The 20,519-nt window shown below is 45.2% G+C and overlaps 1 protein-coding gene and 1 long non-coding RNA gene across 2 annotated transcripts in view; one reads left to right on the top strand and one right to left on the bottom strand.

The window, feature by feature from the left end:
* The window catches only part of GPC3 (glypican 3), a 495,953-nt gene that overhangs the window by 296,471 nt on the left and 178,963 nt on the right, over positions 1-20,519 (bottom strand). The gene's annotated exons all lie outside the window — the stretch shown is intronic.
* On the top strand, positions 1,156-19,709 carry LOC146035853 (uncharacterized). Its single transcript, XR_014460731.1, has 5 exons — positions 1,156-1,425; positions 3,674-4,329; positions 6,426-6,598; positions 9,230-9,400; positions 19,302-19,709. It is a non-coding gene; the product is annotated as an uncharacterized LOC146035853 (long non-coding RNA).

Here is a 20,519-nt window from a genome sequence, read left to right as displayed (position 1 = left end):
TGGTTAACCCTTTGCAGTCCAATTTTTTTTTTTCAATTCAAACTGTCTGGTTTTAAATGTTTAAATTAATTGTATTTTTTTTATATAAAAAAACGGTCTACATTGAATGTTGAATGATGTTAATGTTCTTATTTTAAAGTAGCTCCCCATTGGGTCTGCTACTAGCGCTAGGGCTGTTGAGCCTGACCAGACGTTGGACCTGAAAAGATCCATCCTTTGTAAACTATTACCTCTAGTCCTGCATGATACGGTCACTAGGTCTACAAGCATTAGGTCAACAGTCACTAGGTCGATACATGTAATAGGTCGACATGGTCATTAGATTAACATGGAAAACTTCTACATGAGTTTTTCATAATTTTTTTCATACAAAAGGGGTTTTTTCATACTTTATTATCGAAGTGGGCATAGAGTGAGAATATAATGGTGTGCCACACGTAGTGCGGCACCGCGCCCAAAGCACGGCGAGCGAAGCGGCACACTTATACGGTGTCCATGTTGACTTAGGTCGACATAGACACAAAAAACATGAAAAACTTTTTCAAGTCAACCAAATGCTTGTGTCGACCTATAGTGGTCGACCTAGTGACCCTTGACCTAAGTTCTGTCGACCCCATGACCCATACCCAGTCCTTCTGTACTCCATGCGTGGATCACTGTCGCTGTAATAACCTGGTTAATGTAGAAGTGGGCAAGTTGTGTTGTTAATTTGTTATGCTTATATTTTTACTTTAGGTTGTTTTTGATGATGATGAGGACAAAGATGATTGTTTGGAAGTTTGACCGTTAAAATGAAATGTAATTACCTTTTTTCAGCATTTTTAAATAATTTAAAATAATTTACAAATTAAAATGTACTTTTAAGATCAGACATACTGTAACACAGATTTGTCTATATAGAAAAGGAAAATGACTCACTTTACAAAGTTGACGCAAATAGCTAGTATTTCCCAGCTGTCATAATATTAAAGAAGCAGAAAACAGATTGATAGTTGAGAAAAATAAGGTGGAAAATGAAGCTGATTCTCCCTTTCGCATTCTATCACATCCATCTAGTATGCTAAGAAATGTTTTAAAAGATCCTGTTGTAAAAAAAAAAAGTTCAAGCTACAGAATCTTGTTTTTCTTTTGCATAACTATGTTTTAAAAGCGTAAAATAGTGCCAGTATGCTGGCTATTACCTATATCTTATCTTGGTATTGCTATTATTATTTATTACACCACAGAGTGCCCATAGCAGCACAAAAGCACATTACAATTACACACACAAGTTCAAGTAGCTGCCTAAAGCATCCCATGTGGTCTGGTCCAGAGCATCCTTAGGACGTCCAGCACTCAGGATTCTGATGAACGGAAGACACGTGCCAGACTTCCAACACCTTCGAGTATACTGATGGTAGAATTGTGACAACAGACATCCAAAACGTAAGTATCTCAGGTGTAGGTTAGGGGTATGCTACTCTTTGGGGGGGATGGGGGGTTTGGTGTTAGGTTGCGGGGAGGTTTAGGGTTAGGCGGCGGGGAGGGAGCATTAAGTTTTGACTATGAGGGGGGTGGAAAGTTAGGGATAGGCTGCGGGGTAAGAAGAGTTAGGGGGAAGGAGGGGAAAAGGTTAGAAAACTTACAGTAAAACTGCATAGATCATAGCCATGGCCGCAATAGGGAGGGGGGCTAAGGGGTCATGTGTCACGGGTGCCAGATATCAGAGGGTGCCGAGGGGTCACAGAGGAACAGGAGGAGATTGCCAACAATGCGGTGTTGCTTCAGTGAGAAGAGGCACCGCAGCTAATAGAGGCTGGATGCCAGAGCCCCAAGACATCTCTGTATGCTAGGGCCAGCCTGGTTATTATGCTGGGTACGCGGCTGAGTTAGGCAGCATATTGAGATGAGCACCAGGCAGTCTGGACTATGTTGCCACTCCGGCAAAAAGATGAGCACCCTGGACAGGTTCTACTCTTACATAACTGGGCATCACAGACTCTGTCACTGCTGCTTAATAAAAAAATACTGGGAATATATTAATATATATATATATATATATATATATATATATGTAGCATTTTTCAACCACTTTTGCCTTGAGCTGTTCTCAAGTGTGCCCCCAGAGCTAGAGATGTCCACACCAGTTACAGCCATCACCAACTGTTATTCACTGATCTCTTCCTGCTCTACTCCGTCTCCCTGTCCTTGGCATATGAGACCACTAGTGGGTCCAGATCTGGCTGCTGGCATCTCCTCATCATCTGCTAATGACCCTTGGTTGGCGATGGCTGTTGTTGCTCATTCTATGTGGGGGGACAGGGATATGAGTTCTATGTGGGGGGATGAGGGAGTGTGTGGTGGGGAAAGAGGCTTAGGTTATCTGGGGGGGATTGGAGGACTAGATTTTGTGAGGGGTAGTGGGATATAAGGTGTAGGGGAGGGCACAGGGAGTGCAGGGTGTGTTGGAGGGTAGAGGGATATGATGTGTTTACAGGGGTGGCTTTAGCCCTTCATGGGGCCAAAAACAAGACACCAAATGAAACACCCCTGACCATCTGCAGCTGATCATAGACTTTTTGGGGAAAATTGGCTCCAAATTACTTCTTTCTCTGAGGAAATTCCCCGCCCTCCCGTCCCTATTTTCTGTCTCTACTTCTTTTGGGCAGCGGTAAAGAACGGTCATTTGTGTAGATGGAATAGTGTGTAAATAGTGGGCGACGCTCTCCCGACATCGATTGTCAGGAGCCATACTTCTTTGCACGGAAGATGGCTGCCACCACCAACCCGGGTGGTGGCTGGGAGAGTTGATCACCAGCGGTGTGTGAATGCTATGGTGATCTTACCCCCCCTTCCTTCTTTCTTCTGACCGTTCTTTGGTGCCGCAACCATTATAGTCAGTTGTCAAAAATTAATTTGAAATTCATTATTTGAAACGCCAGCACTTGTCGTGTCCGTGTCGTTATTTTGGTTAGATAAGCTGAGTTAAGTGTTAAGGGTTTTAAGCATAAGGATACCGATGGTTAGTGTATAGAAGATTATACAAACCCTGGCACTGTGCAAAAGTCACTGCTGTCATTTGCCATGGGTCACCATATTACAGTCTGTCTGGATAATGTAAGCTTGTGAAATGCTTGGTTCTAGAGCTGCCAATGGGACAAGATATAAAACAATCCCAAACACAGTACAGTTTTCCCTAAGCGATGGGGTGTATTAATTTAAACAATTCATTTGTGATCATAGTAAATTGGGAAAATGAGGCATCGCTGTATTAGGATTGCAGCCAATTACATGTATGTGCCATTTGTTTACTTAGAAACATTGAGAGAAATAACATCCCTAAGCAGCATCTGTAAGTAATGACATCACAGAACACCATTCACATGATAGAATTTACTGTAATGTACACTTCCATTAATGTCACTGTTGTACTATACAGCTAGATCAGTCTTTTAACTAATCTAATCTTTTGCTGAAAAACATCTTTGCAATCTATATAAGTGGTAAGAGGAAAGGGAATGGTAAAATGTGTTTTCAGCAGTCCAGTGTCTTATAAAATTAGATGGTTCAGCACTTAGATTAAAATCAACTGGCTTTCAAGAAGTAACAGAAACTCCTGCCATAAACCTGCACAAACTACAAACAAATACACAACTAACCTATAAAATGCTGCCATTTTGGAACCTCCATACAGGTGGCCTGGCTGTCACAGCGAATCCCAAGGGGGATAAAAGGCTCATCTTTAAACCAAGCTGGCGCCAGTTCTTCGCTTGTCAATCCTTAGGGAACACCAGCGTCCTGAGCTCTCCTGACTACCTGTGCACTTTCAGCGTCTTGCTCCAAGTGCAATCAGTCTGGGTCATCTGAAAGCAACCTCCTGTGCACCTTCCGTTCAGGTACAACCCCTGCTATCACCTGTGTACCTCCTGTCTGGGTGCAAGCATTCTCCTGTGCACCTTCTGTTTGGGTACAACCTCTGCTACCACCTGTGTATCTTCAGTCCAGGTGCATTCTGCAAACAACCTCCTGTGCACCTTCCGTTTGGATACAATCACCACCAGTCTCCAGTGTACCTTCCGTCTGGCTGCAGCCTGTCACAGTCTCCTGTGCACCCCCTACCTGGGTGCTACCCGCTGCAGTCACCTGTGTATCCTGGACTTGCTATGACTGGCCCTGATTCCTGTTCATCATCTGGTCCTTCATCATCTACCCCGTGGCTAACTTCTACACGTCAGTGTCCACCAGCCCCGGGCTCCTCCCCGGTCCCATATGAGAAGGACTTATATCCATCCCGCTATCCTGCAAGCTACCCCGGTTCCTGGTCGTCTCCCGGGTCCACAGATTTCCCAGGTACTGACAAATGGGTTTAGAAAATAATGATTGTGCATATAGTGGCAGCTGATAAACATCTTCAGAACAGACAAAGAGACACAGGGCAGGATGTTCTAACATCCGCTGCCTATTATCGCCCCCCTTCGTCGGCCACCACATTCTTAATAACGGCATATGCTGTAATATATGCGGTTATTAACGCAAGGGACAGCTCTTGCAATAAGAGCTGTCCCTTGCGATGCGGTGCCGGCACTGGACTTTTGGGTCTGTGACCCGGGAGTCCATCTGTGCATGCGCAGAGTGATGGCGGGGGGCATGATGGATCCCTCACAGTAGCACTGCGGTAAGAAACCCATAGGCTTCAACAGGTAATTGCCTGCTGGTGATTCCCTCCGCAGCGCTGCCACTGCGGAGGGGCCCAAAGAGCATACAGAAATGCGGTAAAAACCCAGATAACTGGGTTTTTACCACATTTCTGCTTTAGAGAATCTCCCCCACAGAGAGACACAGAGGGGGAAATTTACTAAGAATATGAATACAAAAAATCCTATTCGTATTCTTAATACAAATCAATACGACTGCATACGGCTGTTTCAGCCGTATGCAAAGTCGTGTTCCGGAGGGGAATTTACAAAGCAGTCAAATATGACTGCTTTGTAACCCTCCAATGACATAATTACTTGTATTAGCGGCCGTATATACGGCCGCTAATACAAATTCGTACAGGCAGTCTGCATGGATCAGTCAGATCCGTGCAGGCTGCAGTGCGTAAAAAAATAAATTTAAAAAACGGCGTGGGGTCCCCCCCCACAGACGTAACCAGCACCAGGCTGAAAGAGCCGGGGCTGGTAATAAAAAATCAGGAAACCCGGCAAATAGGGCTTCGCTGATTTTTTAAAACCAGCCCCAGGCTCCAAGTCCGGGGGTGGTTCCCAAAATACGGGCGACAAAATGACTAGGGGTCCCCCGTATTTTAAGAACCAGTCCCAGGCCAAACCAGCCAGCAGGGTAATGTCACAGCCGGGGGACACTTATTATATAAGGTCCCGAGGCCAAAACATTAACCCTACTGACCAGTCAGTCTGGCCAGGGGCCCTGGGGGAGTGCCCCCCCCCTCCAGGATTTACCTGACCAGGCCGAAGCCTGGTGCTGTCCTCGATGCCCCTGGGTGGTGGGCATCGAGCTGATAAAGTGTAAAAAATAGAAATAAACCATTGCGTTTTGCTGTGGAACTATGAGTCCCAGCAAGCCTGGAACGCATACCGGGACTTGGAGAACCATTAAAGGGTTTGCTGTGAATTTTAGTTCCACACCAAAACCAATAGTTAAATAAAAACACACTGACACAAAAGAAAAAGAAAACTTTAATACACACAGAGCCCATACATACTGATACTTACCTATCTTGATCCCGTCGGTAGATCCCTGGGTCCGGGGCTCCATGGTCCAGGGTCCGGTGCCTTGGGTCCAGGGCTGCAGAGTCCGGGGCCTTAATTCCGGCGCTGGGACGGGGTCCGGGGCTCCAAGGCTGAAGAGTCTGGGGTCCAGGATCCAAAGTAATCCATATGGGGACCTGTGGAAGGAAATCCTACTCACCAGGTCCACTGGCGAATATCCCGTCCTCTTCTCTCTGCCGTAGTCCAAGTCGCGCATCACCCGGCGGTCACCTGTCACGGACTGAGGAGAGACACAGAGATGTTTCATCTTCCGCGCCTCTCCTCCGAATGATTCTATTGGCCGCCTAGTGGCCAATAAGGAGCCAACTTTCTAAAGTGTATTTTCCTGCCTTATTTGCCCGGCCATTCGCAGCCGTTTTGCGCTAATTAGTATTGAATATTTTCAATACGGCCACTTAGTAAATCAGGAACCACCATTCTTTTCAATGGTGATTTCTGTCGTATTGTATCGATGGTGTAATCATTCGTATTTGTAAATACAAATACGAATGTCCCATCAATACGAATACGAATAGTAAATGGCAAAAATACGTATACGCCAAAAATAAAATCGTATTTTCGTATGAAAATACGATTTTTTTTTTTTCACAAATTCGTCTTAGTAAATTTCCCCCAGAATGTCTATGTAACATGATCCATGATCCTTGTAACCCCCAGGCATTGAGCATTTAAACCACCTCTCTCCCAGTAACTGAGAGCATGAAACCCCTGGAAAGATCATGTTACCCCCAGGGAACGAGATGTAACCCCTGGCAACAAGCATGTAGCCACTGACATCAACCAAGAAACTCCTGGCAACAAGCATGTAACTCCTGGCAACAAGCATGAAGGTAAGCAGCAGTTATGCTGCTTAATATGTAATAGTCATTACGGTGTGCGGCATAATATGTAATGGGCATTATGGTGTGTGGCAAAATATATAATGGGCATTACGTTGTGTCGCAAAATATGTAATGGGCATTATGGTGTGGTGTAATGGGTATTACGGTGTGCAACGCAATATGTAATGGGCACTATGGTGTGTGGCTTAATATGTAAAGGGCATTACAGGGTGTTGTATAATAGGTAATGGGCATTACTGGGTGTTACAATGTATAATGGCCATTTCAATGTGCATAATCCTGGCACAGTGAATCTAAAGGCCCCCATACATTAGGCCGACTTGTCCTAGGGACAAGTCGGACCCAATTTACCTGCGAGCCGCCCGGCAGCTCCCCGGGAGGCTCACATACAATTTGCCCCTTGATGTGCCATTTTTACATGGGATAAATCGCATGCGATTTATCCCATGTAAAAAAAACCCCGGGGAGCTGCAGGGCGGTGAGCAGTAGTGGGGGCGGGCAGCGGCAGTAGTGGGGACGGGCAGCGGTGGTGGGGGTGGCCAGCGGCGGTAGTGGGGGCGGGCAGCGGCGGCGGCGGTGGGGGGCGGTCAGCGGCAGCGGGCGGCGTTTGCGGTGAGCGCAGTGTACTTACACATAGCAGCAGCGGCGGGGACGGGACGCGCAGTGGCGGCTATTATATTTTTAAAATACTTGTCAAATGACCGGCCGCTCTCTGATTGGCTGAGAGCTCTCCGGCCAATCAGAGAGCGGCCGGTCATTTGACAAGTATTTTAAAAATATAATAGCCGCCACTGCGCGTCCCGTCCCCGCCGCTGCTGCTATGTGTAAGTACACTGCGCTCACCGCACACGCCGCCCGTCCCCACCGCCGCTGCCCGCCCCCACCACTGCTGCCGCTGGCCGCCCCCACCACCGCTGCCGCTGGCCGCCCCCACTACTCCCCGGTGTCTGTATGCATATGCCTGTCAGGTGGCAGGCATATGCATACAGGGAGGTCGGACGTGATCGTATGTACAGACCGTCCGACCTCCCTGATCCGGTCCGATGCGCACGGGACCGCGCATCGGATCGGATCAAATGTCACATACCTACGATTTTGGGCCGATTTCATCCGATTATGCCGAAGTGCCGAAATCGGATGAAATCGTCCCAAAATCGCATAGTGTATGGGGGCCTTTAGGGGCTCTGCTTGGCACAGTATGTGGTGTAATGTGAATTGGTACTAATATGTGGCAACGCCCCCTCCCCACGCCCTACATTTTTGCTACTTGCCTTTGGCACAAACTATCACAATTTTTCGTGTGTGTGTGTGTGTTTGTCTATGTTTGTGTGTGTGTGGAGGGGGCTGCAGAGAAATGTTTAGTTACTTAACAGCTTCTACTGGACACATTGGGGGAAATTTACTAAAGGAAATTTGTAAAAAATAGGTGTATTTGTATCCAGAAATACACTTATTTTTGACATTTACTATCCTGAAAATACGGCAATTCGTATTCGTATTGATAGCACATCAATACGAATACGAATTGCCGTATTTTCGGGATAGTAAATGTCAAAAATGAGTGTATTTCTGGATACAAATACAACCTATTTTTTTACAAATTTCCTTTAGTAAATTTCCCCCATTATGTGTATGTATGTATGTAGAGTAGCCACAGCCAGCATGTACATTGTACGGCTTGACATGACGTAATAACGTCACACTATGCCAGTGAAGATAGCAAAGGACCCGCCAGCCTGAGGTGCAGTGAGCAGCGTGAGAAGAACAATAAAAGCCACAAAAAAAAATCTCCAACATGATCCGGCTTAATAACTGTCCAGGCGTATGACCTTAATGGCAATTTATCTACTTTTTATTAAAAACCAATCTTTTCATTACTTTTGGACAAATTAATATATTATATTATACATTATATTATAAAATACAGTATATTCTTTGGCATAAAACATAACCCTGCAGAATTTGTGGCTAGTTATATTGTCTTCCTCTTTAACCCATTTAGCGCTAAGGTACTGTAGATTGTATTTATCATTATAATATCTTCATAGCATTCTCAGACAGCATATTCAGTATTACAGTGCTGATCTGTTTAGTTTTCTGAGGGTTGTCATGGTGATGGTTTGTTTTCACATTATTTCAGGCACTATAACTTGTACCAGACACTGACATCAGTCCCGCTGTGACATGAGCTTTCACATACGCAAACACAGTGGGGTTTCCAGTTGTCCAGAAACCCCCTCTGGCCCAGCTAAAAACTTGAGTCCTGACAATAATAGCATTTTAAGGGACAAAATAGGTCTGCTGCACATGCTTAGTGGTAGCAGCTGTATAAGTCCACTGTATATATGGATTTGAGCACTCCATTAGCGCCAGGGACCAAAGAGCATGTGCCAGCAAGAAGAGACAGGCACCTTGCCATGAGGTGGGAGCGTGCATGCTACAAAGGCACATTTCTGTATCCCATTGGTTATGCTATGCATGTGTAATTTTATAGCATGTTTAACCTATACCTGACCACTTGTTAGTTATATGAGTAATAGAGGTTTGATAGCCTCTCTCTCTCCTCCATTCGGAACTAAAATTCCCTGTATAATCTCCTCATCCTGCCCACTTCACCAGGAAGTGAACTAGGAACTCCTGTATGTGGGTGCAGTGGACTGCCTTAGAAGATGTGTCAGGAGAAAGGTTACCGCATGTCCAGAATTACTCCGAACAGTCCGAAAATTAAAGAAAAAAGGGGGTTCGACAGGAGAAAATCTGCGCCTGGGATTGCTGCTGTGTGTATATTCTGTGAGTCACTATACACCCACCCCTACAGTACACCAAACAAAAAATGAAAATACACTGTAGCGCTATCCCCTGCTCAAATTCTAGTTTGCCACAAGTAGGTCTTTAGTGTTGCTTGTAGCCAATTGGGTAGTGTGTTCTCTCCAACAAATATCCAAGATAACTTGTGTCAAACTAGAATTTGAGCAGGGGATAGTGCTACAGTGTATTTTTATTTTTACTCCGAAAATTAAAACCAGTCCAGAGGGCCGGGGGTGGCGTTCTAGGACAATACAATGGCCAGGCATAGGCAGCTACTAGCTGCCTATTCCCATGTATTATGCCTATGTCTAATGACAAACACGTTTTCCGAATAAATACTACAGTCACATACTGTACCTCTCAACTTTAAGGGTGGCCGAGGAGGGACGCTGGAGTGTGCCATAAGCACACCTGAAATTTTGGGGGCCAAACGTGACGCCCTGTTTTCGCTGCTGTGTGGGAATGAATAGATGCATGCACACATTGTCTATTCACGGGTGACAGGGGGGACTCCCAACTCCCCCCCCCCCGCCCACGCCATGGGACAATGCCCCCCCCCCCCCCCCCCCAAAAAAAACGGGATGTTCCTTTGGAAAGCGGGACAGTTGGGAGGTATGCAGTGATGACATCAGTATATTGTAATTATAAGGTGATCCGAATTTATATGATATTTCTGGAAGCATAGATGACTGGGGTGCTATGGGGATAACATAAGCCTAGAGAACTTCCTCCACAGTAGCTTAACATTTTAACAGAAATGACATTGAAAAATCTCACTACCTTATATTGTGAAAGAAAATAATTGAAAATCCACATCAGACATGAGGGGAGAGCTCTGAAGCGATATTCTTGATTGTATAGTTAATAAAAATACCCCCCCCTGTAAAATGTTGAACAATAGCAATAAAACCTCATGTAAACCTGTTGTGTCTACCAATAGACGGTGCTAACAAAAGTGTATGACAAATGTTCCTTGCTCAAGGACAGGTAGAGGTGATAGTTCCCCATTTGGTGGCATCTTCCATTTATCACATGCAGACAGCATGAGCAGGTCAACCACAGAAATGAGGAGAGGGAGGAAAGGGTAGTTTATTATGACAGAAAACAACAAACACTACATTTATGTTTCAGAGAGGCCTCTAAACAGCTGGGGATCATTTATACAACAATAAATCTCACAGAGTGCTTTTCCCCACACAATGCAAATGGAAAATGTACCCTAGTTAGAATTGGTATTGCCATAACCATAAAAACAGACCTGTCAAACACACACACAAAGAAACATTGGGGCATTAAAAGCATCAAATAATGGTTTGTATAGGTGAACATTAATAACAGGAATTGGTCTCCTCAATCTAAAGTGTGCTATAACAATCTAATCCAGTATTTATATGTACAAACATACGCGGTGAGATGGCCCAAACGGTCTCATAGACATGTTCTGTCAGGCTCACCGATCACTCTGAAATCATCAGAGAGGATGTGGACAACCACATTCATCTGTATTAGATAAAGAGTAACGTTATATTTTACCATTTGTACGCCTGTCTCAGGAGCGGTTAGCTGCATGTAAAAGCTAGTATGTAGGCGAAATGAAAGTGCAATAGAATTTGCTGTGCTATAAAATAAACTGATAATAAATAATATAAATAAATAAATCTGCAATAGGGATTTAAAAAAAAAAATGTCATCATAACTTCAATAGCAGTAGTCAGATGCAGCAGCGCCCGTATGTGCGTATGCGACTTTATGCAAAACATGCTACAGTATAAACCACTCTCAGGCGTAGGGAAAAAATTCAGTGCATGCGCATGGTCACCCTCGGATGGGATTGTGGTTAGAACCCAGTACGAGCAATGCAGCACCATTGAATGTTTACCATTCGGTAGCAGGAAACATTGGAATGCTGCCATCGAATGTTAATACTAGCATTCTTTCAAAAACATTGATTAGGAAACTTCGCAATGCAATGTCCTTCCCTACTGAGGTGTACAGCCATGCGTCTGAAAATGCATGACTCCAAGGGCCACTTTGAATATCTTCAGATGCTTAAATCTAACTGGTGTATCTTTAGATTTTACCATCAGTCGCACCATGGAATCTTGCACCAGTGTGTGTACACCCCCCTACCAGGGCTTAAATCGGTCCTGGCAAGGGCGTAACTACCATAGGTGCAGCTGCTATGGGGCCCAGAGCTGAAGGGGGCCCATCTTTACTGTCTAAGTAATATGTTTTACATACATTTATCACCATCAGCTGCTAAATAGGGTGCCCTTACGACCTTTTGCTATGGGGCCTGCAAATATCTAGTTACACCCCTGGGTCCTGGAGAGGTGGTGGAAGTCCTTTTCCCTAATCCCCCCTCCCCGTACATTAGGCAGAGACTAGACCAGTGCCAGGGAATTTGTGACCTACTGTAAAGGGACAATGGTCCCACAAAGAAGGTTTGTGGTCACCATTTTTGGTAAGTCCAATAAAAATGACAAAATACAGTAGCACAATCATATACACATTACACCACATGTAGGTCCTTGATTCATATTAAAGTCACACTGTATTGCCCCTTATACACATAATATGCACAGTTGTCCTGCTTATACATATCTGTACCTGTCAATCCAGCAGCTCCCTGTCCATGTCCCTCAGAAGCTCCATGCCCTGCATCCCTTCAACAGCTTCCACACCTCTGAGTCCCTCCAGCCCCCTCTCACCTGTCTGTAGCATGCATAGAGCCTGTTCCACTTAGTGGCCCTTCTTCACTTCAACGGCGGTGATGGTATCACATATGCCATGCCAGAAGAAGAAGCTGCTGGGACAGGCTTTTCTGTTGGAATGACGGTTCAGGACTGTGGTAGAAGTGGAACTCAGTTCCACCCCTTTATCCTCACTTTAACTCCTGCCCCCTACACTATCAGCTCAAATGTCTCCTTAAATAAATATAAATATTTTTTTTTTAGAAAAGTAGAAATACAGTTTTAATACATATGCTGGACCAATTTTATGTGGAGGCCTGGAGCCAGAGGTGGATTGGCCCCCCGGGACACCAGGATAGTTTACCGGTGGGCTGGTCCAATAGCCCCCTAGGCGGACCGGTCCCACAGTCCCGCGGCCAGCTGTCAATCATTGCTGTTCTGCAGATGCACACAGAAATCAGAATCTGCAAGCTGCTGCGGCTAGCGGGCACTTCCTGGAGCTGCTAGCCGGGGGCAGCACTGCAGCAGCCAAGTAAAATGACACAGTGGGTAGGACCAGTGGGAGAAGTGGACATACTGGTGGGAAAGCAAGGTAACAAGCCTCAGGAGCACAGCCACAGTAACCCTACTGGCACCTGCCAGCAACCTCTGCTGGGAGTGAGCCTGCTATTGGCTGCTCTATGTTTTACTGCAGGAGGAGAGAGTGTGGGTGTGCTGGCTGCTGCAGTGGGAAGAGAGCTGCTGTGTGTGTGTGTGTGGGGGGGGGGGGGGGGGTGTTCCGGCTGCTGCAGGGGGACAGAGAGGGGAGATGTGGTCCGCTGCTGGGAGGTCAGAGGGGGGCTACCGGTGGCTATTGCATATTGCAGGGGGGTGGGGAGGTCAGTATTTTCTGCCCACTTATATGTGCTAAGGGGGGGGGGTCTGTTTGTGTGTAAGCATCTGTTTATATGTTTGTGTGTGTCAGCATCTGTATGTCAGCATGTCTGTGTGTTGGTGTCTGTGTCGTCATCGGTGTGTTTGTGTCAGTGTCTGTTTGTAACAATGTCTCGGTGTGTCAGCCCCTAAGAGTCTGTCTCCCTCCCCCCAACCCAGAGTCATACCTTATTCACCTTATTTTTATTTATTTTTCATGTGGGGGCCAATGTATTATTTTTCTATGCTTTTGGGCTAATGTGTGTGTGTTGCGTGTGCATGGGTTACATTTCCTGTGAGGTCCAATCATTTTTTATTGTTCTCTGTGGAGGATAATGCGCTTTTTTTTCTGTGGGGCCAATGTGTGTGTTTATTCCTGTTGGGACCAAAGTGTTCTTAAGGCCCCCATACACTACGGCGACTTGTCCTGAGGACAAGTCGGCCTAATGTCGGCCCCGACTTCCACTGAGCTCCCCCGGCAGCTCCTGATATGATTTGGCACTTGATGTGCCATTTTTTACATGTGATAAATCGGATCGATTTATAACATGTAAATCCGGGGGAGCAGCAGGAGAGCAGGGTTCGGGGGACGCTTGCAGGCGGGGAGGGGGGGGGGGTTGGGGGTCCGGTCCAGCTGCAGGAGGGGTAGTGGGCTAGCGGGTGGATTGGAGAGGTAGCGGCAGACGGGGAGCATGGAGCGCACGGCGCATAACAGAAAACGAGCCGGGAGCTGCAGAGGGGGTAGTCAGTTAGTGGCAGGAGAGGTGGCGGGGAGCGGGGTCCGGTCCAGCTGCAGGAGGGGTAATGGGCTAGCGGGTGGACTGGAGAGGTAGCGGCAGACGGGGAGCACGGAGCGCACGGCGCATAACAGAAACAGAGTCCGGGTAGCGGCGAGCGGGAGAATAGGAAACATCCTATTTAAAAGACTGGGCGGCCGCTGATAAGAGTTACTTAACTTTTAAGCCTAGAAATAACTCACACTGAAACGCCTTATACTATAAATAAGACACCAACTGCGTAAGTTTAAAGGTCATGGAATATTTGTTGTAACTGGTATGACCCTATTTGTTAAGGGATGGCAAAGAAAAGCACTTGAGACCAGCACCCCCTGCGGATGTTACTCATGGCGGCGACCAAAGCGCCCCAATCTGCTAACATCCCTCAATTGTGGGTACAGCTTGCGCTGTGACGGACATGCCACCCCCTCCTATGGCCTGACGAGGACACCTCCAGGAGGTGCACAACGCCCCACCACGTTGGGTCGGGACTTGTCCCCCATCCTGGCAGAGGGGGGGGGGGGCATACCGCACAGAGACCACCTGACACCCCACCTGAGTGCAGGTCGAGAGTGCCTTCTCGCTGATTTATAATTAAAACTATAAATCAAATTTGGTGAAAGGCCCGTGAGCCAGGTAGCACAGAGAAAGGGAAGGGAGGGTGGGGATCCAGACTCAAAGAGGAAGTCCTTCCTATCCAACTTGCCTATATGTACCCCTCTCTAGGTTGACGCCCCCATGCTACCTGTTAGGCAGATCAAACTGCCACTCACCTGAGATTTCCTTTGGGCCTTATCCTATCTTTCAATAGCTGTATTTACAATCATAAATTCACAGGCTCTTAAATGCACTCAAGCCTATACGGCCCTTGTTCTATAAAAGAAGCACAAAGCATGATTGTGGTATCTGTAGGCACTGACAGTGGGTGTCCCCATCCGTGCACATTAGGACACATGAATGTACACCAGGAAAATGCAAAGTAGCGGCATTAGTATGGAGTCACAGGCCCAACTGCAGCAAAGACGTAAGTAAGGCTGCAACTGTGTCCAACTTCGAATCAGGCCCGCTGGCCCTTGACAGGCTCCACTCAACTGACCACGCCCCCATTAGGGCTGCTTCCATCAACTTCCCAGGCTGGTTTTCCATCACAATCCACCCCTGCCCAGACCTCTAGCTCCATCCACCCGTTTGTTTATCTGTAAACCTTACTTATCTCTGGGTTATGGGACCTATTGATTACGAGGCCCCTAGGTCTTGCAACAAAAACAGGATGGAGTTATCCTCACAGGGAGATCACGTCTTTATTGTACAAAGTTTAAATGCAGTTTGTTTCCGCTCTCTGCTGTAGTAGGAAATCCTATTTGCTTAAACTATTTTATTGCTACAAAAGCAATTAAAAGCAGCAGTGCATCTTAAATGTGTTTTCATTTTTTCACATCATTGAGTATTACACTGTTGACTTTCAACATTTCCAAAGTTCTTAATTAAAACTGCAATTAATATGAGCTGAACAAACAGACTTAATCTTGCGGCAGTTGGAGTTTGTTTCCTCAGCTAAGAAATGGATCGGTTCAGCTGTAGTTAATTATTATTATTATTACAATACAAACTGTTGGTCATCGCCTTATTATATTGCAAACAGTACCTCAAATTCAGAAATGTCCAGGTCCCAGTCAAGTTGTATATTACAAGAAGTGTTCAGAATTTAACCTGATATCTTAGTATAATACAGCGATAACCCGGTACAGCCAACACAGCAGCGGCATACCTCCCAACATGACCCATGCCAGGAGGGACACAATGCTCTGCTCCTGGACTTCCCTCTTACTCTATGATTTCCATCACCTGTTATGAACAGTTTAATTAAGAAAGGTGTTTCATCACAGGTGATGGTAATCATAAATTAAGAGGGCAGTGCAGGAGCAGAGCATTGTGTCCCACCTGGAGAGGGTCGTGTTGGGTGGTATGCAGCAAGGACCTGTCAGACACTGTGTCAATGCTACATACTGGTATCGGATGTATTAAATCTATGCATGCATCCCAGACACACAGCACATGCGTTCCAACTGTCATCGCTCACAGACGCAGAATCAGACGCAGGGTCTGTGATGTTTATTAGGTGCAGTTGGGAAGTAACGGGGGTGGAGAAGGAGACCCAGGTATGTCGTGGGTATTAGGGACCCACCAGAGATAATGAGGTTATCGTGAAGCTGGTTGGTGGGCAAAATATTTATTGGCCAATTAATATAGCAGAAACCTCAAATTTTAATGAATAATGTGGAGTGTGCATCTGCACCATGTGTTTTTTGTTTGTAGTCCCAGTATGATAGCACCTCATATACTGTAGGCTCTTATTCTAGTTGACTCGGTCGGATGCATATTTCGGACGGCCACCGAGTGCTCTTTGCCCCGCCTACCGTATGGATCACTTACGCCAACCGAATGCGGTAAGACGCTGAGCGAATGGACCGCGAGTGGATGTTTCATGTGAACACCTCACCCATCTGTGGGAACCTCCCCCATTCTCCGATGGTCACCGACCATCAAATGATGGACCGAGCAGTCAGGCAGCCCCGAGTGCTCCAGACCACTTGGACATTTTTCTGTGTGAAAGCAGAGATAAGGGCGGGCATCTGACATCCGGCTATGTCAGATGTCCGCCCCCCACATGTGCATCACAGCCGCATTACCATACATACGCCCAGCGTTTTCAAGGGAACGCCCATGAAACGCGGGGCGTACGCATAAAGTAATGAGCCCAAACAGCCCTTCATGCCCCTCTCCACCCCCTGCTTGGATGGGTCCGTACAATCCTTTTCTCCACGGAATTCACGCCGTGTTCGGACGTGCGAGGCTCGTCAGGGAGAGTTAGCAAGTATGACACACACACAGAGGGAACTGTTATATGCCATGTCGCCAAGGGTTGCCTATCCTGAAGGGCCCGGAAATTGGGTCCCCCCCCCCCACACACACACACACACTCCCCGCACGCCTCCTCACATCTCCCTGGCGAAAGCGTTAAATTACCACAATTTGCGGCTTTTTGGAGAGGGGGTGGGGCTAAATAAGCAAATAGAGTCATTTAGCCCACCCCCACCTTAAGGACCCACGAATAACCACCAGATATGTTCATTGAAATTGTTGTGCCATTACTTCCAATAAAATATGCCTTGCAATGGCAAGTAGCCACCGCCACTGTTCAGCAATCAATGGTTTTGCATTTAAATAAAAAGAAAATCTAAAGCAGGCACTAGCGGGCACACTTGGAGCAAGATATTTGGGAAAGGACAACTGCTTAAAAGTTAATAGTTAAAAGTGAGGCGAGAGGGAAATCAATGCGGCAAACGTACTTAATTAAATTAAAGTAAATGGCATTCATTTTCCCTGTCCCTTCTAATATCACAACAGATTACTGCAGAGTCATTTATTTGGGGATGCTTACAACGTAAAACTGTAGAAACGAGTCTGGCTTCTGACAATTACCTCTTGTGGCTGTGTCAGTCCAGATATAACCTCTGCGGGAAAATGAATAAATTAAATTAACTCTTGAGGCAGGGTTTATGCAAATTTCAGAACTTCATTTAGAATTTCAACGCACCAAATAGTTCTTGCATGAAAATCGCAGCTAGGGATACATTTCCAGGTCCCTCGTCTCCTAGGTGCTATTTGGAAAGCGGTCTACTGTCTTGTTAATGGGAATGTTAGTCTTATTTTAAGCTTGTGCTACTTCTGAGGATTTGTGTCAGTGCTGGTAAACTTCTCTGACAGGAGACATGCACTACAGATGACCTCAGATGTTGTCATACAGGAAGATAACAAGACAGAACATGGGGGAACATTTAGCATGCTAAGCACAGTGTGAGAGTCTCCAGTTATTGATGTGCTTCTTGTACTCACTTCATTCCTCCTTCCATAAGGATTATACCATTTCAAATAGATTGTACTATATATATATTACTTATACTAGTGACAGGGCATGTCATACAGTCAGGGAAGAAGAGAACCTAAGCTTTAGTAGGAATAGTGTGTTAAATGTAGGCTTACATTGCTGCTATATAATTGCAATTCATATGCATTATACATTTGTTTACGTCTTTGTCCATTGTAGTTCCCACACAGGTGTGACTATTGAATGTCATTAAGAAGATCCACAAATTGGGTGCAAACTGCTTTTTATTTACTTGTATTTTGTTTGTTGAAAGCTGTCGTTTGTTGGAGGTTCTAGAAAAGGGAATTTAAGAGGGTATGATAAATGGAAATATACCCCGGAAATGTATCTGTAGAAGGTGACTTTCACTCTTTCATTGTACATTTGATTGATATGCCATGTACACTAGGATAGTCTCCTTTATCTTTCCGGACACATTCTGAAATGATGCGATGGAGCATCTGAAATGGGCTTATATATTAAAGATCCCTCCATAACATGTCAATCAACATTCTGTGCGCTATCTGGAACAGCTTTAGGCGCTCCTATTCCCCTTTCTGGCTGCAATGTATGGAACGTTTGCAACTCGATTGTGAGTAAATTAACAAAAAAGGGATGTTTCTGACCTCTGAAGGGCTGTACTTCATATTCAGCGGTTTGGGCAGTAATTCAGAAACTACAGTTAGTGAGCGGTGGTTTATAAATGGCCCGACCTTACATCAAGTCCACCAGAAAAACAAACCGGCATCCAAAACTATTACATTTATTTAGCCAATAAGAAGATGCGGAATCAAAATACCCTTCTACTGAAGACAGAGGCAGAACTCTGGGAGGCAATGGGGTTATCTGCCACCAGGCTCCTGCTCCCAAGGGGGCACTTCTCCTCCCCTGCAAGTTTAAATCAGTTAATTGAAAACCGTCAATATCTCTTTTGTAATGGAGTTCTGAAATGTGTTCTCTCTTTCTATGGTACTTGTATACTTTCACGGTGCCAGCATGGCGCCGTGCGTCTGTGTCCCCTAGCGGGAGTCGCTGCCCGCGCTGCGGGCTCGGTGGCTCGCTACGATCGCCACGCTATCTAAAATCAACTCCATTCCAACGTGGATAGTGGGGGTACGAACTATACACGTTGGCATGGAGTTTTCATGCCCCGCAGCTGGACACAGACACACGGTGCCATGATGGCGCCGTGAAACTACACAAGTACCCTTTCTATCACTCTACCTCTCTCTCTAAATATTTATATATAGAGCACATACATTTCAGAAAAAATATATATAATGTAAAATTTAAGGTTGTGTGTGTGAGGGGGAGGGGGGCACCAATATTAATCTTGCCTCCGGGCAACTGAGACAAACTTACACCACTGACTGAAGACAAATATTAAGTACTGTATTTAAGGATTAAGAAGACAAGAACATTGATTGTGTTATGAGGCAAAATCATTTTATTCTTCTGTTATGGGGAAAGTTTTTGAATTTTGATAAGAATTATATTATTTATTAAATATATTAAAGTATATTGATTATTTGTAATTGATGTAAAAAACAGAAACATATGTGTATTTATGATAGGAGCAACATGTATTCGTTTATGATGTGGGCACCATTCATACACGGCAAGCTTTGACGGAGTCCATGTGAACTATGTTGACATCCTGGAAAAAATAACATGAAGAACTCATGTCAACCTTTTGGCTGTCAACCGACCTTTCCATTGTTAACCTAATGCTTGTGACGACCTTAAAACTCTGTCCACCTAAGGCATGTCAACTTACATTGGGTCGACCCAATGACCCATACCGCATCGGAACCCAGGAGATGCGGCATCTGTCCGTGATGGAATAGGGGAAATATTTACTACATAATTGTGGCACGGTATAATGTCAGGTTAATACATTGTAATTTACCTAAAATATATGTTTAAAACCTGAACATTTCTGTTTTGGGACTTCATATTCCTTGACGTCTGGGACGCTGTCATTGCTGCATATTTTACTGTATAAATCATCTCTGATTTGACATATGAGGGTTACAGTGTGTGGTATAAATAAACCACTGTTAAATATAATACTCCTAATCCCATTGGCTTGCGCCCTGCATCCCACATTCCTATGCTGCAGGTTCAAACAAAAAGCCTGGATATCATTCATGTCTTAATTTATGCAAATTACCTCTGAATACTTCAGCGACCGCTAAGTATCTCAAGGTCTCGGGGTCAAAGTCTATAAGTAACTAGCATTTATTATGGTGGATGTTAAGATTATATCTCCCTGCAATAGCATTCATTAAAATAAAAGGGAAATGCAAGCTGAATAACAGAAGGTGATTAAAAGAAGATCCATATACCAGAAAATGCGTGTAAATATTTATGAACAGTAATAGCACACAATAACGCAGTTAGACATGATTTAGGTACAATACATCTTACCCAAATAGACTCGGCCAAATTCGCCATCACAGAAACAAAGACCTGAAATTTATAGCATACGTATATCGGATGTCTTAATACAAATACATCTATCTGCTGGCCAGACAGTGCAGTAAATATAAGCCTCTTATCACTCTTAGCTTTGTTTAATAAATTGTCCATTTGCACTAAGGCTCCCTATTCATTTCCTGACAAGGGGCTTAAAAGCATTAGAACATCTGTTTAAAACATCGGCATATATCTCAGCCTGGGATGGTTGGACCGCTAATACAATATATCCACAAATCTTACAGCCATCTATTCCATGGACAATTCAGCAAAGTAACAATGTTAATGACTTGCATATATTTGTTTGATGCGGC

Source organism: Crinia signifera, chromosome 9, assembly GCF_055691185.1.
Source record: "Crinia signifera chromosome 9, ASM5569118v1, whole genome shotgun sequence".
Taxonomy (NCBI): Eukaryota; Metazoa; Chordata; class Amphibia; order Anura; family Myobatrachidae; genus Crinia; species Crinia signifera.
Note: the sequence above shows the minus strand (reverse complement) of the source record. Positions and strands in the feature narration are given on the sequence as shown.